Source organism: Orbicella faveolata, unplaced genomic scaffold, assembly GCF_042242905.1.
Source record: "Orbicella faveolata isolate gen_17 unplaced genomic scaffold, um_ofav_v1 contig_13, whole genome shotgun sequence".
Lineage (NCBI taxonomy): Eukaryota > Metazoa > Cnidaria > Anthozoa > Scleractinia > Merulinidae > Orbicella > Orbicella faveolata.
In genome coordinates, this window is record NW_028301540.1 from 15,008,051 (window position 1) to 15,025,701 (window position 17,651).

The 17,651-nt window shown below is 39.5% G+C and overlaps 1 non-coding gene and 2 pseudogenes across 1 annotated transcript; 2 read left to right on the plus strand and 1 right to left on the minus strand.

The window, feature by feature from the left end:
• Positions 1-10,175: 10,175 nt before the first annotated feature.
• Positions 10,176-11,707, plus strand: LOC149115197 (uncharacterized; annotated as a pseudogene).
• Positions 11,708-13,609: 1,902 nt separating this feature from the next.
• On the plus strand, positions 13,610-16,025 carry LOC149115198 (uncharacterized; annotated as a pseudogene).
• Trnat-ggu (transfer RNA threonine (anticodon GGU)) lies at positions 14,774-14,846 on the minus strand. The gene has a single exon. It is a non-coding gene; the product is annotated as a tRNA-Thr (tRNA).
• Positions 16,026-17,651: the final 1,626 nt, after the last annotated feature.

Sequence of the window (17,651 nt, forward strand, 5' to 3'; positions counted from 1 at the left end):
TGTAATCATATTGCTATAATTGCGATAATAATAAACTGACTACTTTTAAAAGTAATACATACATGTAGATTACAAATATATTTTTATTTTTTATAGTGTATGTTGGAAGGTTTGCCATTCTCAACGAAGTGGAGTTTTCCATGTCCCAGATGAACCGCATTTTAACAAAGTTGGAACAGCCAAAAGAAAAAACTACAGATGAGCTGTAACTAAATAAGAATGGAAAGTTCTACTAAGGTACATGTATTTTTGTGACTGTGACCATCTCTACGAAATGAAAACAGCTGACAGTTTTTCTCTCAGTATCAGTATAATAGTAACAACATGTATTCAAGTTATTTATTTCTTCCTTTGGCGTGAAATGGGCAAAATTGATATTACACTGATGTGAAACTAAATGCTTAAATCATTGATAAAACTCCCTCAGTAGTTTTTTTCCATTTTGGTGCTAACAAAAAAACAGATGTCAAGATAATTCTTCACTCAGTAACTTGCAGTGCTCAAATTGCCATGTGACATACTCATTGTATTTTGGACTTAAGAAATGAAGAAAACATAGTGAGAAAAAGGGCTTATTGAAGCAAATGGAAGAAGTTGTTAAACGGAAAAAAAACATTTTTTTTGATAACGCAATCGAACAATGTAAACAAACAAGTATTAGTTGAGTGAAGAGAATGAAACATTTTGTCCAATCACTAAAAATATTTACAAAGAGTAATGTGTTAGTAATTTCTCACAGCATGGATTAATCTCATGTTTAGTTTATGTTTAGAGCAGTGTGTGAATCAAGTCATTTGCGGGTGTATTATGTTTATTCCAAGTATTTGGATGTGTGCTGTTGAACACATGAAATCTACAATGCTTGGTCGTAAACTCATTTATTGAGAATACTGTATGTCTTGAAAAACCTGGATTTACTCACTGCAGTGACTTAGAAACCGACCTTATCAAAAGGTCACCCTAAAAGTAACATTTAATCATTGTTCGCATATTGTGAATAATCTTTTGACTGGTCTGTAAAACTATGCCAAGTTGGCTTCAGGTTTTACTTTTATTGCTACCTGCTAGAATACAATGTATTATCTAAACTTGTTACAAATGTGTAAGCGTACTTACTCAGTATGCGATAACAGTGTGAGTCAAGTTTCCGTCAGTGTTCCGTAAACTCTTGGTGGTGACCTCTCTTAATTACAGTCTTCACTTGGCCCTGGTGTGCTGGAATAGACTTTAGGCCACAGTAGAATGCTGCACCATGAACCGAGTATCTAATGAACGAATATTTTTTTATATCTGTTGATATATCTAAGTAAGCTATGAAGCAAATGAAAAAATATATACATAAGGCGAACAGAAACACAATAAGCAATCGCTGTTGTGCATTATTCAGGCACTCTACTTACCTCTTTCGTTCCTTTAAACTGCCTTCATGTCAAGCAGGTGCCAAGCGCAGATGAGAAAGAAATGAATCTCACTCAGTATCCAGTTTACTTGATCTCGTTTCTGTAAATGACCTGCCAAGTGAACCAAAAAAAGCGAGTGAAGTCTAGCCTGTGAGAAAGCTCCCTTGTTGCTCGCAGGCTACGTGAAGCCTAGATTTTTGAAAGGAGTGGTTGCTACCCAAGGTTTTTTTACTCATTTGGAATGCGTGGAAAATGTCACGCTAAGAAAGTACTTTAAATTCCTGTTAGCATTATTTGCTTATCTGTCAACATTAATTGTTTACTTTCGATGAATAACAGACTGACCTCCTCTGTCTATCTTTTAAATAAACGTTGTTTGATTGGTGCATTTTGTGGGCTTTTTGTTTAACATAATATGCTGATTTCGTCTGCAGAGCGTCTGCAAATTTGCAGACTTATTGCAGATCATTGCTGCAGACACTCTGCAGACATTCTGCAGATGATCTGCAGATAATCTGTAGATTGTCTCCAGATCTGCTACAGATGTGCCAGCAGATCTGTAACAGACTATAAACAGATCTGCTCGTTTCGAACGGGATGGCCATTTTGGCCGAGTTTTCTCCGCGTCTGTTTATGCCCGTTTATGGCATTTGTAAGGTATTTTTAACTTTCGTTTGTTCATGAATTACAGTAACAAATTACAAGCTCTGGAAACAACCGGACTTTGCTGAGATAATAAAACAGTTCATATAATCATGATCGTTGTTATGATTTTACATGTTGTTTTTGTTCTCAAAAGCGGCAAACGTGTTTGGTTTTGGATCGTGTAAGAATCATTATAGTATGAAGGGTTTATTGAATTTCATTTGAGTTGTATTTATCAATCATCAGGGCATCAAAAAACAATAATCGCCAAACTTCTCGTCAAAAGATAGCCATCTCTCACAATTGTTTTGAACTAGATGGAAGGCCAAGAGCTGCTCTCGCTTCACACTGTGTTAGGCTACCACATTCTCTTTCAAAACACGTGTCATGTCATTCTAACAGAATTGTTACCCATTTAACGAATGCTAGTTTATTCTGACGGATCCTAATGGCCTCGCTAGCTGTGCTGATGGATACAGAGTTTTTGCTAACAGTTATGCTGTCCCGTGTAATGGTCTGATGCTAACAGATACATGTCTCTTGCTAACGGTTGCACTCTCCATTCTAACAACCTGGTGCTAACATCTAACAGTTGGGCTAACGCCTCAAACTTTTTCAAGAAAACTTTCTAATGGATGACTAACGGATGCGTAACTTTTTTGCCCGTTAAACAGATAAGTGTTAAGGTACATTTTCTCACACACGGTCACAATTTTGTAATGTGACGTTTACATCCAATGTGCCTTATTTTTCCATCAATAGCAAATATATTTCTTTCGCTTGTATATTTTGATACATGATCTACATGAATGTTTGCAGGAATAAAAAGCAAGGAAAGGAGGGTGCTACTGCATTGCGAGAAGCACTTGGAAAGCTGTCCATCCTACGGTCTTTTAGTAAGAAAGGTGACATACAAATTTCCATGCTGCCTTGTATTACCATAACAATGCAGGATGATGGTATCTCCATTTGAACCAGCTTTATCAATATGATTATGTTATCTTTGTCAGTACTTATTTTTATCATTGTTGCTATAATTATTGTTTTCTTAAATGCGGTAACCCAGATGTCCCTAACAATTACTGCCCTATTTCATTACTGCCAATAGTTTCAAAAATTACTGAAAGGCTGGTACATGGGCAACTTATAGAGTATCTAATTAGAAACAATAAATTGGCAGTACATCAGAGGGGAAACAGAAATTTTCGCTCGACAGAAACAGCTCTGTTGTACGTTGCAGATCAGTTACTCCAGGCTATGGATAACAAGAAGTCTCGATCATGGTCTCATTTGATATGTCTAAAGCATTTGACAGTATTCAACACAATATCTTGTTATCCAAGCTACAAAGTCTCAACTTTTTTCAGGGTGCGTTAAATTGGTTCCGGAGTTACCCTTCTGACCGACAACAGTGCGTTCGAATTGGTGATGCAGTTTCTAAAGTACTCCCACTCGATTTCGGAGTTCCGCAAGGTTCTATTTTAGGTCCAGTTCTGTTTACAATCTACATTAACGGCCTCCTTTCTGTTCCTAAACGTTGTCTATCTGTCTCCTATATTGATGACTGCAAACTGTATTTGTCCTTCTCACCTGTTGAATTAACCACGTATATCTCTGCCTTGAATGAAGATCTTATGAGAATATCTCAGTGGTGCTGTAAAAACTCCCTCTTGATCAATCCGGACGAAACTAAAGTTCTAGCTGTCAGAGTACCACAACTTTTGCAGAACTGTCATCATTCAGTATAACACTGTTTGACAAATAATTAACATGTGTGCCTGTTGTTAAAGACTTAGGTGTTCTTCTCAACACATGCCTCAGTTACAACAAACATATCACTAAGACTGCTTTGAATTGTCTTCTTAAACTGAAACAAATTAACAGAATTAAGCATCTCCTGGATAGGAAAACGCTTTTGTTAGTAATAAATTCCTTTGTTTTTAGTAAACTTCACTATTGTTCAACTGTTTGGAGTAATACCAGCAACAGCAACATTGGCAAGTTACAATAAGTCCAAAATTTTGCTGGACAAATTATTCTGAGGCTAAGAAAGTATGACCATATTTCAGATGGGCTGCGATCACTGAAATGGCTTCCTATTAGAGAGAAACTTACTCTAAACGATGTAACTATGGTGCATTGATGTATTAAAAAACTCGTTCCAGACTACCTTGCTGATATGTTCAAACTAAGTTCCCAACTCCATAATAGACAAACTCGATTGTCTGGTGCCTTGGACATACCCTTATGTTGCCTGTCAACAGGGCAGCACTCTTTTGCTTTCAGAGGAGCCAAACTCTGGAATTCTTTGAATAATAATATTAAGTCCTTAAAATGCCCCAAGAATTTTAGGCATCATTTTGGAAATGTTTTATTAGGTTAATTTTTTTCTTTTTAGATATATATATTTGAAATATTCTTGATATATTTATTGAAATTATAATATTAGTGTACTTATATTCTTAATTAATTTAAATTTAAATTTAAATTTTTAATTGTAATTGTATTGAGCTGAAAAACCCACTTAGGGAGCATCAATAAAGTTTGTATGTATGTATGTATGTATGTATGTATGTAACTTCAGAGAAGTTCAGGTCTCACGAGTGATCATCGTTTTATTGCTACAGAACTGTTTCGTATGGTACAAGGACCACACTCATCAGGCAATTTTAACGACTGAACTGTATGTATGTATGTAACTTCAGAGGTTCAGGTCTCACGAGTAATCATCGTTTTATTGCTACAGAACTGTTTCGTATGGTACAAGGACCACACTCATCAGGCAATTTGAACGACTGAACTGTATATATGTATGTATGTATTGTTATTGTTATTATTATTCCTTGCTACTTTAAAGTAAGAAATACTGTAATTCCTGCAATTCTGATTAAGTGTAAAACTTTAATCTTCAGGCCAAATTACAGCTAAAAATTGTTGCTACTTGTGTTGGCTTCTTTGTTGTCCATATGTGTTTATAGTTAAAGTACATGTTGTGATCATGGACCAGTATAAGGACTGTTTTGCCTGCAGCTTATTCAATGTACAGTATTGTGCAAAAGTAATTAGACCGAAATGCGTGAATTTCGTTCTGTCTCTGCGAACTTTCGAAGACAATTCGAGCGTCTTTCTTGCAATGTCTTGAGCGTTATTTTTTTAAAACAAAGGATGAAAATTTGTGGCATTTTCAACAACAGAACGAAAATTCCTTACCAGAGGGATAATTCTGCTTGCAGTATGAGAAATATTGCAGTGTAGTGTGCTGGGCATTACTGAGCCATCAATGTACCATTCTCTTGTGTACAATCGCAGATGCTTTATTCCTCTAAAAAATTCCCTGTTGTTTATGTGTTAATCCGTCTTTCATGGCAAAGAACATAGAGAAATTGAATCTTTTGATCGTTTTCAATGACATGAACTCGCTAACTTAATCTTTGCCACATCACTTTGCCGGCAAGGCAGGTACAAAAGTCAAACTGCTAGTCTGGGTAAACTCGGATGAAAGTAAAATTCTTAATAAGGTCTTTTTGAAGGCCTACTTCGCCTCAAAAATTCATCCAAAGTGACATCAAATTCAGTGATCGATGGACAAGCAGACATGTTGTTTATCTAGTGCAAGGTCTCCATATGGCCGCACCACCTGCCCAGTCCCCTCAGCTGTTATCACGTTAGCCATGTTCTTGTCTGCCTGCCATGATGGATAGAATATCATTCACGACAATCCCTCTTTATTTCACACTCGTTGAATAAGAGATGGAGACATGCGACTGCACTTGAGCATGTTGGAAGTGCAAAGAAATGGGATTAGGGAAGGAAAAGTGTTCAGAAGGTAAATGCAAAAGGGAGAGACACGGCTGCCATGAGCCAAAGGATTCTTACGCAAACTGAGCCAAAATGAGATGCTGTTATTTAAGCTTATACCGTACTCCTGCTGTAAAAGACTGGCCTGGATAGTTCAGTAATAGCTTTGAACCTTCGACAGTAATATCGCAAATCGCACAGAGCCTGGGTTCATTGTACTACCACAAGTAGCATTTCTTGTTCAATGAAAACAGGTTGGCAAACAGACCATTTGAGCTTGCAAACTTTAAGACTAATAAACAAAGTGATCTCAGCTTTCTCTGGACATAAGCAAGGTAAGTTTGTGAGAAAAGGCTTTGAGATATTGCTATCACTTACGATGACATTAAGGTTTTTATCGCACATGTTCTTGTTTTGCTCTGGCTTAATTCATCTTACTACTGGGAATCGATAGGAAACTTAATGAAGAGTGAATTTTTGCTAGAAAGTTCAAAGGAAAATTGGAGAAGAGCGAATTTTCGCTCGCAAAATCGGGCCAAATTATCAGTAGACATGAAGTACTGCTCAAAAATTCGCATCAACTAAAACAATGGGCAGTGGGAAAATTCACTGAATTTTCTTCAGACTTTCGAGGTGAACAAAACTTCGCCCTTTTTCGTCAGAAAGCCCAGAAATTTGTGAATTTCATTGAATCATGCTCACGCTGTATGAACCCAATTTGTTTGTTAGGATGAAGTGATATCCTATCTATGTGGCATTTAATTTGACAAACATTTCAGCATGTAAGTTCTTGAGACGGAATGTGCACTAAGACCGAGCCATATTGCAAATATCTGGCACATGATGAAAAATCAAAATCTTTCATATTCCTCCCAGAAATAGCCCATGGTAACCCTAGAAACGTGGTGGGTCTTTTTTAGGCCCAACTTGCATTTTTTTGTCAAGAATGTTAAAAAGAATGAGATGTTTGATCAGCTGCAGTGGCTTATAAATTTGGTTTTGGAAAATGGGAAACTATGTCCAAAACTATAATTTTCTGCAAAACCTTGCACAAGTGCTCAAGTCATTGATGATGAAGCTTGGAGATGCTGTTTACTGTGGCACTAAGAGCAAAGAAACTTGTTTGATTGGTGTCTACCACTCCAATTCATGGTCAGCTTGCAAAGAAAGATTGGTTGCATTTATTAAGGAAATGGAATCAAGTGCATTGTAATTCCAACAAGTGCCCTAACCTCCCAGATATACGATATGTTGTAAACTGGGGTCTAGCAAAGACTATTCGTGACCAGCTACAAGAAGCAAGAAGAGTTGGAAGGGACAGATTACAATCATATGTTGTGGCTTTCTATCATGGACAACAACTTGCACATTGTGAAAAGGAGGTGAAGGAGTCTACGCATTCTTCAGGCTGCTTCAGGGTTGCTGCTTTTCAATCACTAGACAATTCTATCCAACCACTGCATCTGTATCTGCCTCATGACTGCTGTAATTACTGCAGCTCAGTTTTTCAATGTGCTGGCAGCAAATGCAGTGCAGAAATTCCACCCTTTGTGTAAGTAAGTGACAGTTCAGAGGTTGAGCATCCTCAAAAGAGAACAGTGACACCTGATAACATGCGTGATGTTAAGTTGGCATTGATGGAAGTTCTCAATTAATCAAAGGAAGCTTGTTTGCTTGATAGCACTTCATCACACGGTTTTTCAACACAACTGCTGGATTTCAAAAAACTGTGGCACACACATGAAACATAATGGTGAACTTCCAATTACTGGTGTATTATTAAATGCTGTCAAAACAAGCCGGGTTTGTACCATGCAAGGTGGCACTTGACTCACAAAGTGTAGGTTTTTCGTTGGCTTCTTTTGCACACATATTACGACTAAAATAATTACATTTATTTGTATTTAACTCTGGAGGAAGGGAGAGAGGACTGGTACTAGTTTTCTCTGACATGCGCTCTATGCACTTCATTCGCCATGTGCCTGTGCACAGCGTAGCTTCCTTCAATGCAAGTTTCTATCCAGAATTCTTCTTTACAGTACGTATCTCAATGTTTACACTATGGCTTCTAGAAAGAGCAGCAGGACAACAAAACCTCTGCTTAAACTGAAAGATTTCGACATCAACGGCTTAATGGCAGAATCAACACCACAACAGATGAGCGAAGCAGTTGAAAGTGAACTGAGTCAGTTGAGTCCATGATCAAAGACCTCTCTCCGACAAAATTTAAAGCAGAGCAGTCCACTGTAGAGCAAGAGAGAGCGAGAGAAGATCTTTGAAACCAGAACTTAAGCTAGAATTGGACCTCACTCGTACCAAACTCGAGCTGTTGAAGCTACAGCAAGATTAAGCGCAGCCCAGTGCCCCCGAGATGGCGACAACGATCACAACAACGCCTGATGATAATCCTATCGCAAAACCAACCTTAAAAAGCCTTCAGCAAGATCCTACCGTTCAATCGGAGCTTAAATCTCTCATGGACTCTTTGGGAGATCCAGTTTTACTGGGTTTAACTGAAGAGGAGCAGGATCCAGCTCAACAGCTGTTAAAGCCCACTACTTCAAGAGGTAAACGTCCTTTACTTATACCTGATTTCATTAGTTCCCTCCCCATAGTTCTGCAGGAGGATAAGGAGACCGTGCTTGGAACCTCTGGTGATGCTAGAATTGTGTTAAAATCCTCTCAGGAAAAGAAGCTATCCCTTGACAAAATTTCATTCCCACAGTGGTCAGCGGCTAACTTCCGTATGATGCATACTCTCATGAAAGATGGGCTTCTTTCGTCCAGCCAGGAAATTCTCGATTATATTGTGTACAGTTCAAAAATTTCTGAACTAGCGAAGTGTTACCCTTTGCCAAAAGTGATGTAGTATGATGATTTGCACTGCAAAATGCAATTTGCCATAAGCTTTAAATGGGGGTCTGACAGCCAATTCATATCCCATCAAACGCTTCACAGACCAGATCCATCGACTCCCACATCCACACGTCCACCTCTTCGCAAAGCGTCCTGTCCAGTCATAAACCTAGCAACAGGGAAGCATGTTTGCTTTGAATTCCAACGGCGTGAAGGTTGCCTCTTTGGCTCCTCCTGTAGATATGATCATGTTTGCATCAAACCACAATGTATGGGAACCCACCCACAATGGCAACACCAGTCTGCTACTGCTCAAGACCCCCAATACTGAACCCACACTCAACTGCAGAGATCTCTCCTAATTGTACTCTAACGGCAGAACTAGCTGGAGATATCTCGACCACATTGTTACATGAAGGGACCAATCCTGCCTTAATGACATGCTATCCCACAGAGTGTGGGGGAAGTTTACCTATTAAAGCAGGTGCCTTTTTGGAATCTATGCAGCAGCCCCAAGCAGCCAAGGTCTCCACAGACTTAATTTTTGGGACCTGGGCAGCAGAACTATCAAATTATCCCGACATGGAATTTATTCTAGATGGTGTTAAAAATGGATTTCAGCTACTCCCTCCTGATTCAACGGTCTCACATGCCTTTACACCCAACAATAAATCTGCTCTACGACCTGGAGCTAAAGATCAAATTGAAGTGGAACTGGTTATGGGTCTTCAAGAAGACCATTTTTCTGTAGCAGACAAGTCCCACATGCCCATAATCGTTAATGTACTTGGGGCCGTACCTACAAAGGACTCAAATGAACTATGGATGATCATGGATTGCAGCCGACCCTTAATGGCAAATGCTAACTCATACATGGATTTAGAACATTACAAGTATGTTACTGTTGATGATGCAGCAAACCTCTGTCAACCAGGTTGCTGGTTGGCAAAAGTTGACTTAAAACATGCTTACAGAAGTGTTGGTACTCCCCCATACAGCTGGCAACTTACAGGGATGTCTTGGTGTTTCAAGGACTCTAAACATTCTACCTACCTCTATGATAAGTGACTCCCTTTTGGAGCCAGGGCCTCACCAATGATTTTTCGCCTCACACAATCAGTCTGTCAAATGATGGCCTGAAGAGGGTATAATTTGTTGGCGTACCTGGATGACTTCCTCATCATTGAACCGACTCAGCTTCAGTGCAAAGCAGCTTTTGACATTCTACTAAACTTACTAGGGTCTCTTGGCTTCACTGTCAACTGGACAAAAGTTGTCTTCCCAGCCCAATGTCTGGTTTTTCTGGGAGTTGAAATTGACACTGTTAAGTGTGAACTCCGCCTCTCAGAAGATTGTGTATCTGAGTTGTTATTCATCCTCAAGGAAACCAGTTCAAAACGTAAATGCTCCAAGCTTCACCTCCAACGACTCATTGGCAAGCTCAATTGGGCAGCACATGTTGTTTGAGGGGGCCACATGTTTCTCAGGCGTCTTATCACCTTGGCAAATGCTGTTAAATGCCCGTATCTCCGTGTTTATTTAAACTTATGTGCTAGAGCTGACCTCCTGTGGTGGACCTCCCCCTTGCCTGCACACAACAGTAAAACATTTTTCCCCTCAGCAACCCCAGAACTTCCTACAGCAGTGCCTACAGATGATTCCCTGTCTGGTGGGGGATGCATATGGGAAATTGACTGGATGTATGTTAACTGGGCATTAGACTACCCAGCTCTCTGCACATCAATTCCAAGGAAACATTCACAATCGTTTTGGCAGCACATCATTGGGCACCCTTTTGGTCAGGTTATCAAGTGGTCAACAAGTCGGACAGCCAGGTGGCTGTGGCTATCTTAAACAAAGGTTCAACCTGTTGCCCAGTAATGATGGACTGGCTTTGTTCTCTGTTTTGGCTTAAGGAGGATTACAATTTCAGCCTGTTAGTCAAACACATTCCAGGAACAACCAAAACCCTAGCAGATAGTGTTTCACCCTTGACAATGTACACTACTGGTCAACGTTCCAGGCATGGCTCTCTGAATCCCCTGCATCATATGATTTAGAATGTCACATGTCATCATTGTCTCTTGCACTCCTTAGATACAAAGGATCAGCAGCAACTTGACCGCGAAGTCATCAGTTTCCGGCGTCAAGCATATGCTCCTACTACCAAGTCCACCTATCTGAGTCAAATGCACTCATACCTCTCCTTTTGTGTATACTATGGTTGCCAGCCTATCCCGGCATCAGTATCAACCCTTAACCGCTACGCAGCCTTCCTCACAAGATCACTTTCAGCATCCTCCATCCCAGCTTATTTGAATGCAGTTCGCATCCTACATCTTGAGCACGGACTTGTGGACCCAACCAAAAACAATTTTCAGCTGGCAACTATACTTCGGGGAATTAAACGCATAAAAAGTTTATCAGTATCCCAAAAGAAACCAATTACGCCTCAGATCCTGTTAGCCTTCAAGAATCACTTAAACTTAGATGATCCTTTGCATGCAACATTTTGGGCAGTCTGTCTGGTAGCTTTCTTTGGCCTCCTCCGTAAAGCTAACTTGCTATGCAGAGGATTAACACATTTCAACCCATCAAAACATCTGCATTGAGGGGACATCCTCTTCTTTACGGACTGGACCATCATTATCAACAGATGGTCAAAAACAATCCAATTTAGCCAGCGCATTTTGACTATTCCTTTACCACGCATTGCCCAGCACCCACTCTGCTTTTATACAACTCTCAAGCATGCTTTCAGCTTAGTACCAGCGTCCTTATCAGGCCCAGCCTTTGTCATTCCAGCTTCAACCAAAGGAGGTCTGGTCCCTCTGACATATGGAAAGTTTAACTCCCTACTTAAATTATTGACAACCACCATGAACTTGAATCCATCTAAATTTAGCGGACATAGTTTTCGATCAGGCGGGGCCACTCTGGCCGTTCAAGTTCAAATCCCAGCAGAACTTATTAAACGTTTAAGGAGACTGGCAGTCAGATGCGTATAGATCTTATATTCACATCCCAGTTTAAGACAGAATGCAAGCAGTTAGTCAGCTGGCTTTGTTTGTTTAGATTTTCTTCCTTCCTCTGTTATTCGTCTGGGGTTAGGTCGTTCCTCCCTTAGGAAAATTTCTATTAAATTGAAGGGATCACTTCCGAGCCCTTCCCTTTTACCCCAGACTTTATTGTTGTAGTTTTGTTTCTTTGCCTTTTGTTTAGAGAGTTAAGTCTAAAATAATTACATTTATTTGTATTTAACTCTGGAGGAAGGGAGAGAGGACTGGTACTAGTTTTCTCTGACATGTGCTCTATGCACTTCATTCGCCATGTGCTTGTGCACAGCGTAGCTTCGCTCCCCCCCTTCCCCCCTAATTATTTGTTGCTGTTATATTTCTTGTACATTTACCTTTTCCAGTTGGAAAAATTTCTATTAAATGGAAGGGATCACTTCCGAGCCCTTTCCCTTTTACCCCAGACTTAATTGTTGTAGTTTTGTTTCTTCGCCTTTCGTTTAGAGAGTTAAAAAGACATACGTCCAGAATAGCTAGGGTGACAAAATTGCAGCAGAACATGGAGTAGTAAAGGCTAAGGTTCTTGGGTCACAGAGGACACTCCTGCCCAACAAATCATAGAGTACTCTCCCCTCCCTTCCCCCCTACCTTTCCTTCACACCCAGATCTTGATGTTGATCTGCCTGCTGGAAAAATGTGCATGTATTCAAGTCATACAAGTTCACAAAAGTTTTTTATTGCATTTCATTCAAGGCTATAGGTAAGGTTTCTTATGAGACGACACTTCTTTTCCAATGTGGAACCGCTTATCTCTATATATATTGCACGTAAAATACATCAAAATAAGTAGACTCATTTGCAAGCATTTTCAGTGTTGATCTGAAAAATCTGTCGACCCATAAATGTGTTCCAACAATAATAATAACAGCTTTATTGAAGTGTCCATGTATTTAGTATCAACTACTAACTGGGGACAAGCTCACAGGGCGTTTCTTTCCCTTTGTTATCTTTTCAATCAGGAAGCAAAAGAGTAAACAAAAGACAGGGTAAAAATCATTTAAGCTTATCAAAATCAAGTATTTGGGAATTTCTTTCCAAGTTTTTGTGCATTTCAGATCCCACTTAGAGTTCAGATCAATGTACTAAAATAATCAAGACAACTATAGAGAACACAACTTTAATCTAAACTTAACTTGATCCCGGTTGAACATGGACAACTCAACATGAAAAACTTAAGTGTTTAAACTGCAAAGCTGTGAACGAAGGTCCAGCTTGATTGAACGTTAGATCTCACAGGAGATCTAATCAGCCAAACTTGAAAAGTAAAACGATAATACGTCACTTCTGCAAGGCTGACACAATGTCGTAGAGTTAAAACAATATTTTGGCTGGTCTCAGGTTTAGATGTTACTAAATTATAAAAATGAAATTACAATATTATACAATGGTGCTGATGTCTGTCCTTTATTCAACAGCTGTTTAGTTCATTAAACGTTCGTTTCGCTCATATAAATTCATTAAGGTTGAGGAATAAGACACATTCTCATCAAAGCTTACCACATCAGCATGAGATTTAATCATTCTCAGGTCACTTTCCAGCAAACAAATGCACATCTCCTGGTCATTTTGAACGCCTGGACGACTCAAATGCTCATGAAATTCAGCCTTCAAGTTGGCCATAGTACTAATTCAAACATTCGAAGTCAACTCCACTTCAATCTAGCGAAACACCTAATATTAATGATCGTGTAAAAGCTACAAAATCATCAATATTCGGGCTGGCACAATGCACGCATTGAGTAGTAGTCTTGCACTGACTGCACGGTTACTATTCCAATATGGCGGCGGGCCCGGTTACTATTCCAATATGGCGTCGGACTCGGTTACTATTCCAACATGGCGTTGGACTCGGGAGCTCTCGTTCGGACCGACTAATTATGAACAGTGTCTACACCTGAGTGAGTGAGCAAGTGACACATTTGCATATCGGAGTCCCCGCAACAAACACGTTTCTATGCTTCGCATAGCCATGAGTTTAAAAAGACAGTGAAAGTCTTTAACTGTAACACAAGGAGAAAAAGAAAAAACGATTGATTGTAAGACATGAATATGAGAAAAGAAGAAGGGTAAATGAAAGTGAGGAATCTAAGGAAAAGAGGCTAGCCCAGCAGTGTCTGAACAGGAAAAAGAAACATGCAAATGATCTTCTGAATCAAGAAAAAAGAGGCTGGCAACCCATTCTCAGTATCAAAGACAGAAAATTACAAACGAATCAGCAGAATGTAGGGAAGAGAGACTGTTAAACCAATGTCAATATCAGAATGAAAAAATTGCAAATGAATCAGTAAACCAATGTTAATATCAGAAAGAAAAAATTGCAAATGAAGCTGCAGACCATAGAAAAGAGAGACTAGCAAACCAGCGTCAATATCAGAAAGAGAAAAATGTATATAACTCAACCATTACTGATGAAATCAGAAAATTTCATGCTGATGTCTCTAGAGGTCCAGAGTACAGTTGCTCTTGTTGTAACCAGTTGTGGTATAAACACAGTGTTGTCACTACTGAAAAACTTAGGCTTTCCCAACCTGCTGCAGGAAAATATTTACTAACTAAAACAAGTGTTGATGGTATTGAGTGGATCATACCACCCTCAGCGCAGCTAAGAATGGAATGTCCTTTCCAGCTAAACCAGACTTTTTTATTTGAATGAGTTAGGGTGCAGAATATTGGCACCTCGGTTGGCTTTTCAAAAGCTTCTGCAAGCTCCCAGAGGAAATCAGTTCAAAATGAAAGGAACTGTAAGTGAAAGTGAAGAATGATCATCGCAGTTAATTTTCCAATTTAAGCAATTGGAAAGAAGAAGCCTGAAAAAAATCAGGGCTTCAATGGGAGCGAGGTCAATTAGTTGAGTTCATATCTTCCTGTGAGGAGTGAAATGATGTGAAGTTTATATGAAATAATTCATACATGAACTGCGGTTGAAGATGAAAGTGAAGAATGATCATCGCAGTTAATTTTCCAATTTAAGCAATTGGAAAGAAGCCTGAAAAAAAATCAGGGCTTCAACGGGATTCGAACCCGTGACCTCCGCAATACCGGTGCGATGCTCTACCAACTGAGCTATGAAGCCACACATTGGGAGCGAGGTCAATTAGTTGAGTTCATATCTTCCCGTGAGGAGTGAAATGATATATAGTTCATATATGAATTATTTCATATAAACTTCACATCAAAAGGAACTGTGGTAAATGTCCCAGCAGATGTTAACAATACTGTCAACATGTTATCATGACTGCCACAAGAAAGTGGAAGAATTAAAGTTCAATTAAAGAGACAATTAGAATATAAGAGTTATGCCTTGTCATTGAATGTTAGACCTAATAAAATTTTGCAGGTAACAAACTGGCTAGCTCCAAATCACCGATTTCGCTCAGACTTTGCACAAATATTGCGTTTGGTGTGTAAATGATTATGGCAAAAACTTAGGTCAAAATATTTCATACCCTTCAAGTTATGGTGACTCCATCCAAACATGGCCATCTGTCACTAATTTATGCATATTTCATTAGCTGTCTTTGATTTAGTATTTCTATAACAAGAAAGGCCATGTGAAAATGAAATCCACTGGATCATGTTCTACTATTATCAGTCTCAAAGCACAGATATTCGTTTCACCCAAACAATTTGATTTCTCTCCATGACTCCATCTTAAGTAAGGTGCATATTTCATAGTGTTGTGAACAGCCTTTTGAGTAGCTGTCAAGAAAGCTACTCAAAAGGCCTTTTAAAATCCCGGGAGAGCAATCACTGCTGTTTTAACATACAGATTGCTTTTAAAATCCATCACAAAACACTCCACCATCTTTCACTTAGACGTTGAAAAGTCAGCGCTTTCTTTTCCTTTTAGCTCAGTCAGTACGTCATGTATGTAATATTTAACTAGTTAAATTATGTTAATGTAAATGAGGTGATGTCAACTTGATTATTGTCTCGAGTTACGGACACGTGTTACTGTGAACTTTGATCCCGACGATCAATATGCCTTGAGTTTTTACTGACATTGTATTTGTGCGTTTTCTCCGAGTATTCTGAGTTTTTCTTTGACGCTATGTCTTCTAGAAAAGGCAAATGTCCAGGGTGCAAGACCCGAAAATCCAGTCACCAGTTCAGTACACCAGGAAAGAACTGTACGGGCCCCAGTGATGGAACGGAGATTCAGGAATCTCCAACGTCAGATGAGGTGTCAACGTCGGTTCTTTTGGAGGCCATTCGCAACCTTTCTTCACAAATGGAGACCCTTCAAGCGTAGCACAACAATTTAAAAAAGCAAGTCCAATCACCTCTGCCTCAGCCTCCTCCGGTTCTCGTTGAACAGGCCAGCAAAACAAACCAACAACCCTCTCAACAGACACTGATCACGACCTTCTCCCCAGCTCCAGCTGCGAATACCGCAACAGCACTAACAAGAAGCATGTCCGAGAAGCTTTTGCAGGCGGTCACTAAGTGTGAGTACATTGATTTCTCTGATCTATTATCCACCCTTAGCCCGTTCGCAAATTTGCCCAACAACGGAAGCATACCTCCTCCCCAGAGCGATATAAACTGTGTAACTTACGTAATCAAGGGGCCTCGAAAACGCCAAATCGACTCGTTTGACACCTGGTTACAAGCGTGGAACGCATATGAAAAGGTGGTAATGGCCGCAGAACCATCACGTTATACTGAGCTTGCCTCATCGTGAACAGATTCAATTTGCCAATTGTAAATTTTGCTGGTCATTGGTGTATGTTTGACATTCACTCCAGCATGGCGTACGCCAAACAATTTCAACTCGGAAACAGCGCAAGTCTTGATGCCATTGATACCACGCCATACGCAACCGCGTTAGATGCCTCTGCCTTATGCCCTCACCCCCGCCAATGCTCGTGTTGTAAGTCCTTTGACCATTTGGTCAAGGACTGTACATTTCTTGCACAAGACCAGATGGAGGAGAATTCACTACAAAAATCGACCGGATATGGCACCAGGACCTCTGTCGGTAATCAAAACCTCTCTGGGAAATACACCAGGTGGTACTCGCCCGCAGGCCAGGAAGGATGCAATCTTTACCAGCGAAAAGCCCGCTCCCAAGGTACCCAATGTAAGCGAGCCCACATCTGCAAATCTTGTAATAGCAGAATAATAGTTTGCACTAATTTTGCATTATATTGTTTTTCTCTCTCTGGCTGTCATGTATACTAAAACACTTGTAATTTACTCAGTATTTAAGAATTTCTCAGCTGCACATCTACTACTACAGTATCAAAATTCATTTTGATGTATAGTTGTATCTATCTACTGGCACATTTCTTTAGTACTAAAAATTCCCATCATAAGATTTTACATTTTGTGAAGTACATGTACAGGTAAGAGGTTAAGTCCATAAAGTGAATTGAGTTTGTTTGTTCCACAGAAGCAGAGCAGTCCACATTACAGCCTGCAAGCGTGCCAAGTGAGAGTACCCCAAGCACCAGTAGCCAAGGCAAAAGAAGGCCCTACAATTGTTCAATATGTAAAAAACCAGTGCGTTTGCACAAAACTAAATGCAAAAAATTTACTAGTCTGGGCAAAATAACCTCAATTTTCATTGTTTGCTGACAGAGTCAAAGTATATCTATTCACTGCAAACTTGTACTGGTCTCCATGGGGAGATAGTACTCTTGATAGCCATTTGATAGTAGAGTTTCATTTTTATTTTCAAGTTACCAAATACAGGGTAGACAGGGTAGAGCCTCAGCTTTCGTCTCTGTATTGCAGTTTCAAAAACTATTATCACTGAACAAAACAGCTAGAGCTTAGCTTTAATTTGAGAAAAAATTACTGTTTTATTCAAATCTAAAACAAATGGAGAGTGAATATATAAATGTTTCTGTTGCTGCAAGAATTGTAAGGACAC